Source organism: Hakea prostrata, chromosome 5, assembly GCF_041222555.1.
Source record: "Hakea prostrata isolate BN-2017 chromosome 5, UWA_Hpros_2, whole genome shotgun sequence".
Lineage (NCBI taxonomy): Eukaryota > Viridiplantae > Streptophyta > Magnoliopsida > Proteales > Proteaceae > Hakea > Hakea prostrata.
The window spans coordinates 14,514,875-14,528,804 of record NC_142604.1 but is presented as its reverse complement, the minus strand read 5'-3'; positions in this window follow the sequence as shown (position 1 = coordinate 14,528,804).

Here is a 13,930-nt window from a genome sequence, read left to right as displayed (position 1 = left end):
ATTAGCAAACCATGCACTACTTAAATTGGCTTTTTTTGGGTCTTAGCACTTTCACTTTACTACATCTGGGAGGCAAGGAATCAAGCTCTATTTCAAGCCAATATTTAAATCTAACCCTACTGCTGTACTACATACAATCAGTTTATGGTTAAATGAGCTTCTGATACACCGGTGGGAAGCAGATTACTCACGCACCTTCATTAGTGAATCCCAGGAATCCGTAACAGCTAGCCCAATTCCGGCCTGGTAGGTTCTCCCATCCGATTAGTCCTGATTGGCTTTAGGTTACTAAGTCAGTCTTAATGGTCGCAGGTGTTCGCCTCACTGGGTTAAACTACTAGGTTTGGAGATATTTTTTGGTCCATATTGGACATGCTGGACATGAGGAGATAGACTCCTATCATTTTAAAACCAAGTTTAAGGTAGTACTGGAAGGGATCCCATCCAGCTTGGGACGTGGATCATGGGACCTTACCCTTTTGCTTGTAGCTTTTGGGTTTCTAAACAAATATGAATCGAGCTCCTTTTTTGAATAATCAATTTTCTTCCTTCTCTCTTCCTATTGTCTTTCCATTAGTAACGAACACATCTTGAAGGCACCTGAAATTACCTTCCTGGGGTGCCACCTTAAAGGTTGAGACTAGGGGTGTAAGTTTGGCCTTGGTGGCCTGACCCAGCCTGAGCTTGAATAGGGCTTGATCTCAAGATTTAGCCCTGAGGAGGGCAAGTTAGGGCCAAGGGTGGGCATGTGATTACTCTTTGGCCCGCCTAGCTCATCTCGCATTGATTTTGTCATTGATTTTGGCCCTGATTTTGGCCTTGATCCTAGTTTTGATCTTAGTCTTGATCTTGACCCTAATTTAGTCCTTAAGCTTGACCATGACCCTGTCCTTGATTTTTACCTTGATCTTTATATTAATCTTGATATAAGCCTTGATTTTGACCTTGAGTCATTTTGATCATATTAGACTATGAGTTCATTTTTTATATATTTTTTTAAGGTAATTTTTATTTGGACCCCTTGAGCTTTGACCTAAGTCATTTTTAATTCCAATATTGAAATCTTTCAATTGCCTTGGATGTGGTATCTTAAAAAACTTATCAAAGACAGATAATTATGTTTGTAACTAAATACCATTTTTTTATTAATTAAAAAATAATCTTTTGTTATTAAAAAAAAAAATTTTTTTTTAATTTTTTTATAATAGACTAAATTACCGTTGATTTACTTGTTAACAAGGTTTTGAATAGGGGTATTAATTTATCGAATACTTGTGAATGAAAACATACTTATCTACAACTTAACTTTGAAGATAAACTTTTCATTTTATTAGATCCCTTCTGATGTTTATAAATTTACAAAAAGAGCTCTTGTGTGACCTTCTCTACAATCGACTTGGATTTTCAAATTTGTCAAAAATGTAATTTCAATTCTTCACTCTACCAGGTCTCTTTCATGAATAATCTCAACCTTTTGCTGCAATAGAAAAACCATAGAAGGGAGATAGAACAGAAAAAAGAGAGGGAGAGAGAAACTTGGGGAAAGATAGAATAGAGTGAAGTTCGACCAATGTCTTGGGAATTGAGAATCGAGACAGGTTCCCCCCCAAGCTTACGTATAATAACCCTAATTTTCCTCGAATAGAAAATTAGAAAACCATAGAAAAGTGGGATTTCACTATTTCAAAGAAGAAGATGAATTAGTTTGACAGCCGAAGAATTGGGACCACACAATAACTTCAAACAGAATGAACAGTGCAACCTCTATATATATATAAAACACCTTGATACCATATGGACAACTCAGATTGAACACAAGATTCTAATAACACAACACTATGTGTTGTTGTAAGATGATATATTTCTTTAACACCTTAATACCATATGGACAACTCAAATTGATCTTAAGATTCTAATAACACAAGACTATGTGTGTGATATATTTCTTTAACCCCTTAATACCATATGGACAACTCAAATTGAACCTAAGATTCTAATAAACACGAGGTTAGGTAATGTTGTAAAGTGATCTAACACACCTATATGGGATCAACAAAAAAAAAAAAAAAAAAAAAAAAAAAAAAAAAAAAAGAAGAAGAAGAAAATGAGAAAGAACACCCAATAATTACACATTTATAGGGACAAGAATAGGCCAATTAGAGCTAGGGCCAGGATCAAGGCCAATCAAGACCTGGATACAACTAAACAGAGCCAATAAGGCTAGGGCCATGATCAAGGCCAATCAGGACCTGGATACAGCTAAACAGAGCCAATCAAGGCTAGGGCCATGGCCAACTTGTCTCGACCAATAAGAGACAGTCAAGGCAGGAATGGACTTAGCTTGGCCCTGTAGGGCTTAGGGTTAGGGACAATATATCATTGGCCCTGAATTAGGGTTAGGGCAAGAATGGGCTTAGATTAGAACATATAAGGCTGGCTTGGGATTGCAAAAGTCTATCTAGCCAGGCCCTGCTGCAGCCCTAGTTGGGATTGACTAATCTTGGGGGTGAAGACGTACTTGGAACTTGTGTTGCACAAGTTGAGATGTCCTAAAGAAAATATTATTGGTACGTTTAAGCTCTGTCAAATTTGTGACTAAAAGTCTGACAAGTGATTGTTAATTTAGAGTCTTGTACAACAAATTCTTAATAGATACTCTTGTTTAAAACATGAGATCCATGGTATTAAAAGTGACTTTTTTTTTCTTTGGGTAAATTGAAAGTGAGACTCTCACCATATCACTTATATCAATTACTTGTGTGTGAGAATCAAACTCAGCTACTGACTTTTTTTTTTTTCTTTGGGTAAATTGAAAGTGAGACTCTCACCATATCAATTATATCAATTACTTGTGTGTGAGAATCAAACTCAGCTACTTATATGACAATAGATGCGTCTCTCTCTCGCTTCCAAAAAAGCAAGTGTCCATCTACTTCTACTATCTTTTTTCTTTGGCTGATTCGGGCAACTTATTTCATCCTATGGTTTGTGGTCCTGGATGAAAAAATGAAAGTGATTTTTTTTGGGCTGGATCTGCCAACTTATTTCATTATATGGTTTGTGGTCCCAAATGAAGGGGAAAAGAGAGAGGTGTTAGTCTACTTCTGCTTACTTATTCCATCATATGGATTGTGGTCTCAAAAGAAATGTTTGCATTCAAGTCTCTGCATTGAAAAACCATTTGATAAAGCTAAACCTTTTAGGACTTTTCGACCCCAACACTTTACAGCTATAGGTAGCTCTATCAGATAGGTTAGGGTTACAATAGGGAAAGGCTGGATCAAGCATTATCGATTTTAATCTTAGCCTTGCATGTTCTTAGCTAAGCCCTTTTTCGCCTTGATCTTCATTCACGACCTATGATTCTTATGTCGGACCCTGATTCTAGATGGGCCAAGCAACATTCTTGCCCTAATTGTCCTTGATTAAGTTGGGTCGAGACAGGCTGGCCATGTCCCAATCCCTCATTGGCTTTGTCTAAGAATCAAGGTCAAAGTCAAAATTAGGGCAATAAATCAGAGTCAAAGTCAGGGCCAAAAAATTAGGGACGAGTTAGGCAGGACAAATATTAATCTAAGGCCCGCCCTTGAATCAAGGGAAGAATATTTTGATTTTAACTTGCCCTTAGGGCCAAAATTTTGAGGCCAAGTTTTGTTTGAGCTCAAGGTAGACCTGAGGGCTAAGCTTGCAACCTTACCTAAGGTTCAGAACAATCTCATGGGCTGAACTCTAAGATGACACTCCCTCAACCCAAGGCCTACATAGAATAAATCATTTGTACTTATCAAAAAAGTTGCACTTATAATCAACTGATAAATATATCTATTTTATTTATTTGTTTAATAAAGTTGAAAGCACGGTAGTAATGTAATAAATTTTTAGAGGCATAAACAAAATAATTTATAAGCTTTAGAGGACTTTAGAGCTTTATGTGTAATTTACTCTTTTAGGAATATACCCATGGAAAACATTTTGTTGAATATCGGCTGAAATTCGCTAAATTTTGGCCAGTTTGGCAAGGGCTAAACTTTTTTAGGGACAAAACTGAAATTGCCATGATTGGCGATATATCGTGATAAACTGACCATTCGGGCAACTTTTTGCAAAATTCAGCCAAAAATATCGATATTTTTGGCGATATATACCAAAATATCGCCGAATTATCCACGGATTTCCAACCTATTTTCCCTAAATTTCTCTCTCTTCTCCGAGCTCCCTAGACCTTCTCTCTCCTACTTGCATTCTTGCCATATTTTCCCTCAATCTTCAACATATTGCAGTAGATCTCGCTACATTCTTGATGGGTATAGCATTGTTTGCAACGAAGCATGTTTTCACACAAATCTGGGATTTTGTGGAGTTTGGATGACTCTAGAGGCTCCACATGGATCACATCTACTTATGAGGGCTATGATGGTTGGGGTTATCATCATTAGAGTGTCCCGATTATCCCTCTTGGTGGCTCGGGGACAATTGACATTTTGGAGGCTTTATACGAATACGGTATGCCACTAGACCCACCATCAGATGCACCACCACCACACCTAGCAGGGTCTCTTGACTCTCTTCCATATCTCTATTCCTGTTGGTAGTAGTTTTCCAACAATAGATGACACCAATTAGTTTTCCAACAATATATGACGCCAATTATAGACGTCTCAACATGAAATGTCATGGAGTGACTTTAAACATATGATGGAGAAGAAGCTCATAGTTGCAGCCTTTGGGCCTTTTGACTTGAGACATGAGTAATAGGACTCATGACAGATGGATCCACTGAGTCATAGTACTTGGTATTGACATGATACAAGTAGTGCCATCACATGTATATAATTAGTTGTATTTGTATACTAGTATTGTATAATGATATTTATTGTCCTAGTGCATATTTATTTTGGTTTGATTGTTCAAAATAATGTTCTAAATTTCAGTTTTGCCTTATATAGTTGGGTATGTGCCAATCAAGAAGACCAATTTAGGTGAGGTTCTAGGCAAAACAAGTCATTCCAGTGTGTTTGTTGGCATCAAATTAAGCTAGACACCAAATTTGGGCAAAAAATGACCTAAAATACCCCCAAAATGGGGGGGGGGGGTAGAATTTGGCCGCTGAAATTTCGGCAAATTTTGCCAATTCGGCAAGTTTGCCAGGGGGGTGAACCAATAAAATTCATTGAAAGTTCACACATTGTATATACCACTAAAACAATAAAATCGAATAGGTGTATGCTTGGATGGCATGCTTTTTTTTTTTTTGGGTGAATTCAATTCATTTAGAAAAGTAAGCAAACTACAAGGGTTCTAGCCCAACAAGGTCTAAAAGCGAAGACATGGATATTGGCCTAATTATCCTGCTTGTAATGGATAGGACCTACCTGGCTAAGGCATGGGCAATTACATTACCCTCCCTAGAAATAAAGGAAAACACAAAGCTATTAATTAAACCCAAAAACTCTGTAATGTCTCTAGCAACACTTTCTAGGCTTGAAGTACAATGACCTTCTCCCTATAGGATTTTAATAAGCTCGAGATTGTCAGCTTGGACTTGGGCCTTGTTAAAGCCATTCTCCACCACCCAGATAAGAGCCTCCCTCATTGCAAGTGCCTCTCCCAATAGCGAATTAGAAAACATCGCCGGCAAAGATTCAACAAAAATCAGCTCCCCCCCCCCCCCCCAATTACCTCTGACTACAAATCCTAGCCCTCCTTTGTCACTATCCAATGGCAATGAGAAATCAGATCTTACTACTGTCTACTGCTTCTCCCTGCTGCAATTGTGCCCAACGCCTTTCCTCCATGAAAAGATCTTGCTGCCTTTAATTTACCTTTGACTTTATAGTCGCTGCCCAAAACTCCATCATTGCTGCTGCTTGAGCCTTGCGCATAACATTAATTGTTGCCTCTCCTTTACCCCTGAAAATAACTACATTTCTATCCAGCCATAGATTCCAGCAAGTAAAAGCCACCAAAGATAGCAATTCCCAAGCCCTTTGTTTTGAAGGAAATCTGAATTCTCCCACCTTCCAATCACTCCTTCTAGTGTAGTTGATTCCTGCCTGCTGATTATAGCATCCATACCATTGCCAAACCAAACTGCCCCTACAAATGGACATTCTTTAGAGTGTGATTAGCAGTCTCAACTTCTTTCCCACACTTTCTACATGTATGATCAACCTTGGATTGTCTTTTTTCATACCTTCACTCGAAGCTCCTTTTGCACATATCCTCCATAAAAAGTTTCTGACTTTTGGTAAAGCAACGCATGACCACGCTCTCTTCCACACCTTGGATGATATATCTTCCCATTTATGTTTCCTCGAGAAAGAAGGGAGGCTTTGCTGCATTTCTTCTCTTCTATTAACCATAAGATGATATGCCGATTTCATGGAGTAAATCCCACTCTTCACTGCTTCCCAAATTTGCGCATCTTCTATAGGATACATAGGGATGGGAATTTTCTTGATTGCCCTCACATCTTCAAACCCAAAAATATGATTTAGTAGTTCATCCTTCCACCTATAGTTATCTCTGTCAATCAGCTTCTCCACCTTTTCCAATGTGCATCCTATCGGTCCAGGACTAGCCACTTTGAAACTCAATGCATTTGGTATCCATCTTCACTCCCATATATCAATCTTGCTCCCATCCTCCACTTTCCACATCAAACCTTCTAGTACATCTTTCCCTACCATGCCCACGGGAGATGATCCCACCCTTGCCTCCAAAAAATTACAATGAGGGAAATAAATGCTTTTAAGGATATTCTTCCATCATGCTTCTAGTTCCTTCTAGAGTCTCCATTCCATCATTCCCAATAAAGCCCTAAATGAAAATGTGGTTCTCTAATTGGCAACCCCCCTTTCTTCTTAGCGCTACATACCCGAGACCAAGAAACCCAGTGTGTCACACCTCACCCACCGGTATCGGTCTCGCTAGACAACTTGTGGGTGCAATCTATCACAGATCCACGGTTTAGCATCAATAATAATAAATGCAAGCAATAATAATCAAAAGCAAGATTAAATTCAAGTAATTCAAATGAAAAGTAATACAAGAGTCCAAATACTCCAAGGATGAATCAAAGAAAAGACTTAAACTAATATATTCCAAAATCAATCGAGTTTAGCAGAGGCAAAAGTTAAACTAATTTAGTTTTCTTCTTTTAGTTCTCTCTTGAGCGAGGCTCTTCTTTTCTAATTTAGCAATGAAGGGAGCCATCCAGCTCTCATCCACTAACTTTTTGAAGTGTCGAGCTATCTGTCTCCTTTTGCCATCAATGGGTGCTATAAGTGCACTCTAAGCATCCGTAGGAAGCTTGATGACATATATCTCTGTCTCTCACTAATGTCGCCACAACTTCTTCATAGGAGTCACTCTAGTCACCCGAAATTTCTTCTGATCCAAAGTACCCATCTGTATAATATAATGCAACATACAAAAAGGAATGAGTTCTGATGAACTCAGTAAGGAAACACATCTCACATACATATCGGCAATGTATCAGGTAAGCACATATAGAAAGAATGATATGAAAATATGATGCAACTATAAATCTAACTATGCAAGTCTTTATATGGTGGACATGCTTTAAGATATAACACCAGCCCTCCTCTAGGTGGGTCTAGTCACGCTAATCCCTTATGGACTGGTTACCTCTATTGGGATCCCAACAAAAGGGTTCAGTTTTCATCAATCAACCATGGCTGAGGTTTAGGTCCACACTCTCTCACCACAACCATTTGCATAAGTACAGGCGCATGTCGGGGTTTCTAATCCAATGCAAGGTCATACGGTGACATACTACATGTAGTCTAGGTACTTCTCCTATGGCACCAACCAACTCGATTCAGTATCCTTCCCTACCTAGGAATGAGAATCCTCACGGACTGGCTACCGTTGTTGGACTCTATTCTCTAACCCTATGGTCATCCACATATTGCTGGGACGGATGCTCTCATGACCCCTCATGACTCCCGGCCACTCCTTGGATGTCCATGAGCCCAAAATCTAACATATGCAACCCTACCAATGCATGATCAACAATGGACCACTGAATCTCTACATGAACTGGCTACCGCTGTAGGATGAGATAGAGTCACATCACCATTATCATGGGTCATTCAGCTTCAATTCCCCTACCAAAAAGGTAGTAGCAGGTGTGGGCACCTAACCATGCAATCTAGACTCCCTAGGTATGTCATCCAGCAACCATGATAGTGTTGGGGACATCAGTAAGCAGTGTCCCATACCACAACCCCTAATATCCCAAGCAATGGATACCCAGTTATGGATACCCTCCATCACAGTTACAACACATCATAACTCATTATTACATACTCAATCATTCAACATCATAAAATAATTGAAATACTTAAAAAAAAAATTATTCACAGTATATATCCAACCATGAATCATTGAATCATACTATTACAGCATGTTATAAGAACAATGAAGCATGCAAATAATCAAATAGTTCATCATGGCTCATATCACTACATATATATAAGAATGTGTCCTTACTTGTAGATATGTAAAAACTGTTGTAATTGCAATCGAACCTCACAATTAGAAAGTCTAAAGAACCTCAAAGATCACCCAGAATGGGGTTGTAAAAATACATTAAAGACATATGTCAAAATAGAGCATCAATTGGATTGTTCTAGCCACTGTCTGAAATTCCAACTTTTGATCTCCGAATTTTAATCTAATTTTTGGATGATCTAGATCCGAATTTTGTCCTTAAGGAGCCTACAACACATGCACAAACCAAGACCCTAGAATTATAATGATTCAATATTCACATCATCTCCTTCAATCAGATCTATCCTTTATTTGGATGCAAGAATCCATTTTCGGACATGATCTCATCAAGATCATTGATGGGAAATATAACCATCACAATTAACTCACTAACAATCCAAGGAGGATGGATCCACACCATTCAAAGAAATGAGGAAAGAATATAGAGGTTGCGAGATCGACTTACCTCCATTGATTCACAAAACAAACGAAGGGTTGGATCTTCTTTGCAATTCATGCTTCTTTCACCTTTCAGCACGTATTCTCTACCTCCTAACCATCCTCAGCCTTAATCCCGAATATAATAATGAGTAAAAAGGTCAAGATTGGCTATACATAGAAGACTGGGGAAAATAGGGTTTAAAATCCCGTAAGCAAACCTAGCGGTTGATTGGTCAATCAACCGCCTTAAGCAACCACCAGTATTTGGGTGCTTTGCTCAAGGGGTTGATCCCCAACTCAAACCTAACCCTATATAGCATGTGGGGGTGATCTTACCTTGATTCTTGACATCCTCAAACACATCTTGACTCCGACTGGTGATCCACTTTTCTAGTCCATTAGGGTTTCTACGGGTTCTTCTACGGATTCCCAGTAAGGCAGGTTCTTCATCCTTGGAATCCATATCCATGGGTTGAGAGAATGGATCATGGACTTCAATCCAGATACTCCACAATTTATTTCAGTTGGATCTTGGGTACTTAGACCTGCATTACAGATCCCAGGTTAGAAATACGGGAGTTATTACAAAGTGTGTCTTCCTCTCCTCTTTCTCCGGGTCCCATAAACAATTAGCTGATACTTTATTGATCTCTTCATTGTGAGACTGAGGAAGTATAAAGTGAGCTACCACATAGTTTGGCATAGTACTTGCTATAGTTTTGATCAAAGTGACCCTACCTTCCATTGATAGGAGTTGAGCCTTCCACCCTTTCACCCTATTACAAGTCTTTGTGGTAACTTCTCTAAACACTTTAGCCTTTGATATTCCATGCTCTGTAGGGAGTCCCAAATACTTAGATGGTCATTCAGATATAAATACCTTCAATACCTTTGCTATCATATTGCTTTAAATCTTCGGGGTGTGTTAGGACTAAAGGTGAGAGATGACTTCTTGAGATTGATCTCTTGCCCACTTGCTCTACAATAAATCTCCACACATTCCTTAAGATTGTGTATTTGATTAAGGTTTACTTTTGCAAATAGTAGACAATCATATAAAAAAAAATTATAAAATAAAGAGAAAATATATAATACAAAGAAGAAAGACAAGATGAGTTCAATCAGAACTTGTCCATTCAGTTGAGTGCATTACATATTTATAGTAGAAGGAGCATCTACTCTGATATGGAAATATCAGAGTCTATAAAGAAATACAATATATGATTCTTAGACACAATAAGATATTCTTGATATGGAAAGATAGATTGCCACCCAAGATAGAAGGTGCATAGAATGGAAATATTGACTGCCAACATTGTGTGTTGAGATCACTGTAATCTTCAATTAAGATGGGGAATGTGAATCACCAAGATTGTATGCTGAGGTGGTTGAGATCTTCAATTGGAAGTATTGTCTATTGGGGGGTGATGGATATCCACAATCAATATTATTTATAACACTCCCCTTGGATGTCCATCAATAGATAATGTACCTCGTTAAAACCTTACTAAGAAAAAACCGTATGGGAAAAAATCTTTGTGAAGGAAAAAGAGTATACATATCTAAATAATACGTATTGGTAGCTGCCTCATTAAAAACCTTATCAGGAAAACCCAGTGGGACAAAACCTTGATTAAGGGGAAAAGAGTGCATCACGTATTTTACTCCCCCTGATGATAACATCATTGAGTATCTTTGAATACGCATATTCCAATATCATGTAGCAGCTTCTCAAACTTTGAAGTAAGCAATGCCTCAATAAATAAGTCTATCAAATTATTAATTGCACGAATTCAATGAACATCAATTTCACCATTTTGTTGAAGATCATGAGTGAAGAAAAATTTCGGTGAAATATGTATCGTTCTATCTCCTTTGATGTATCATCCCATCAATTGAGCTATGCATGCAGCATAATCTTCATATAATATTGTTCAAACCCCTTCTTCTAGTAGAAAACAACATTCTTTATGAATGTGTTGTATCATTGATCTAAACCAAATATAAAATAGCTAACATTCACTTGTGAATAAATAGCATGTTTGAGATCTAGTTGTATATAGATTCAGATAACAAGTAAGTTGATATTCACATTCATAAAATAACAATAATTTCTCGAATATACTGAAATATATGTTTTATAACATTTTAGTGTCTTCGTATTAGAGAAGGGATAAATCTTGCTAATACACTTATAGAAAATGCTACATCTGATTGTGTATTATTAGCAAGATACATTAATGCCCCAATTGCACTAAGATATGGTACTTCAGGACCAATAAATTCTCTACTATTTTATTGGGGTTGAAATGAATCTTTCTTTATATTGAGCGATCTTACAACCATTGGGGTACTCAATGGATGTATTTTATCTAGATAAAATCGCTTCAAAATATTTTCTATATAAGTTGATTGATGAACGAATATTTCATTCGTCAAATGCTCAATTTACAAGTCAAGACAAAACACTTATTTTCAAGATTTTCATTTCAACTTTCTTCAAATAATCTACTGCTTTTGGAAATTCTTCAGAAATTCCAATGATATTTAAGTCATCTTTATATACACTTATTAAAATCAGATCCATATCCTTTAATAAAAACACAATAATAAAATTGGATCATTTTTATACTCTTCATTTAGTAAATATCCACTAAAGAAGTTATATCATATATGCCATAATCATCTCTGAAGCCTTATTGAACAAACTTCCTAGGAATTTTTATGTGCTATTTTGAATCCTTTAGGAATTTTCATACATATTTCACACTCGAGTGAGCCATATAAATAGGCTGTAATAATATCCATTAGACGCATGTCAAAATTTTCATATACGGCCAGATTAATAAGATATCTGAAGGTGATTGCATCCACCACAAGAGAACATGTTTCCAAGTAATCAATGCCAGGCATCTGCAAAAATTCTTGTGATATAATTCATGCTTTATATATCACGATTTCATTCATTTTCTCATTTCATTTTTCGCAGAAAACTCAATTGTACCCCCACTGGCTTTATACCTTCAGATGTTAGACTACACGTCCAAAAACTTTATTTGTCAAGCGAATTCAATTCTGCTTGAATTGCGTCTCTACATTTTGGCCAATCATTTCTTGATTTATATTCATCAACAAATTTATGTTCAAGATCCTCATCTTGTTGTATTATTTCAACAATAACATAATATGCAAAAATGTTGTCGACAACTTTATTTTTTCGGTTCCATCTTTTTTGCAATGACATAACGAATCGAGATTTCTTCATTATTTTCAGGTACCTAAACCTCTTCTGGGGTTTTATAGAAAGTTATGTCTTCAAGATTTTCGTAATCAATTGTCTCCATATTATGACAATCTTGATAATTTGCTCATTTCATTTTCTAGGATTTTATCCTTGTAACCGATTGATCCATGTTTTAAACGTGGTTTAATTTCATTTGCACTAATAGATTGTCCTGCTGGGACATCAATTCTAATTGGAGCATTTACATCTAGAATATGAGATTTAGTAACTCTTAGCAGGTTAGTAAATCTAGCAGTTGATTCATAATATTTATTCCATTATCCTTTGAACTTCAAGTTCACAGTGCTTAGTGTGAGGATCTAATGAGATAATGATAATGCATACAATCAATCTTTTTTCCAACTGTTTATTATCTCCCCCTCATGTTGGAAAAACTAATTCATTAAATAAATATCCTATCATTGACAATATATTGAATTATATAAGGAGATTCATATCCAACATATATTCCCAACTTTATTTGGGAACTCATCTTTGTGCGCTGTGGTGGAGCAATTAGAACATAAGCCGCACATCCAAAAAATTTTAAGATGATAAATATTTTGTTTCTAACCATAAGCCAATTGTAATAGGGAGAATTTATGACAACCTTTTGGCCTGATGTATACAAATGATGCTTTGTTCTCATAAACAATGATTTAGCTATTAATTGGAGACATTTAATAAATAATTTTACCAAACCATTTTGGATATAAACATGAGCAACAGGCTATTCAACTGTGATCTCAATTGTTATACAATAATCATAAAGTCTGAGATGGAAATTCATCAACATTATTAAGACAAACTGTCTTTATTTTATAATCCATAAATTGTGCTCTTAATCTAATTTGAGCAACAATCTTGCAAATACCAAATTGCGAATTCATAATGAACATACATGTGACCATTTTATAGATGCATCTACTCAAATTGTATATTATATGAATGGTCCACATAATGGGTGAATGAGCCAATATATTTCACCCTGTATACGTTTCAAAGACGTAGAATGTTCAATCTCAACTTTAGTTGGTGAATATCCAATAATAAATTTCTCTTGAGAACAAGCAACATAAGAAAATTCATTTAATTGAAGAATCTTCTGGTTTTTCAATGGATGACAATTGAATTTTCAATAATTTTTTGCATCATACTTGATCCGGGATGGTCCAATCGGTCATGCCAAATAATAAAATTATTGGAATCAATGTTCATTTGATTTACCCAAGCATGTGTTTCAACCATGCGATATTCATGTAGTACAAATTGAGAGAAAATATCTAATACCTTTGTATAGATATTCACTTTTACCATTATTTGTAGTCTCAATCTGATAATCATTTTAGCAAATAGTTTGAAACTTAATAAGTTTCTTTGAGACTTACTACAAAATAATGAATTATTCATAGTCAATTTTATCTCCCAGATAATAATAGATTAGCTCTTCCGGAGCTTCCAATCAATGTTGTACTACCGATTTTTATATGAACATTGGCTTCCGCATCATCAAATAAGAGAAATATGTATATTTTTCTCTCAGTATAATATGCGTCACAACATATAAGAGAATATTCACATTCTTCATCAAAATGAAACAAAATATATTAAAAGATATATAGAAAATCAATAAAAAAAAATTATAGAGGAAAAAGATTAAATTTAAGATAAACTAACATATGAGATGAG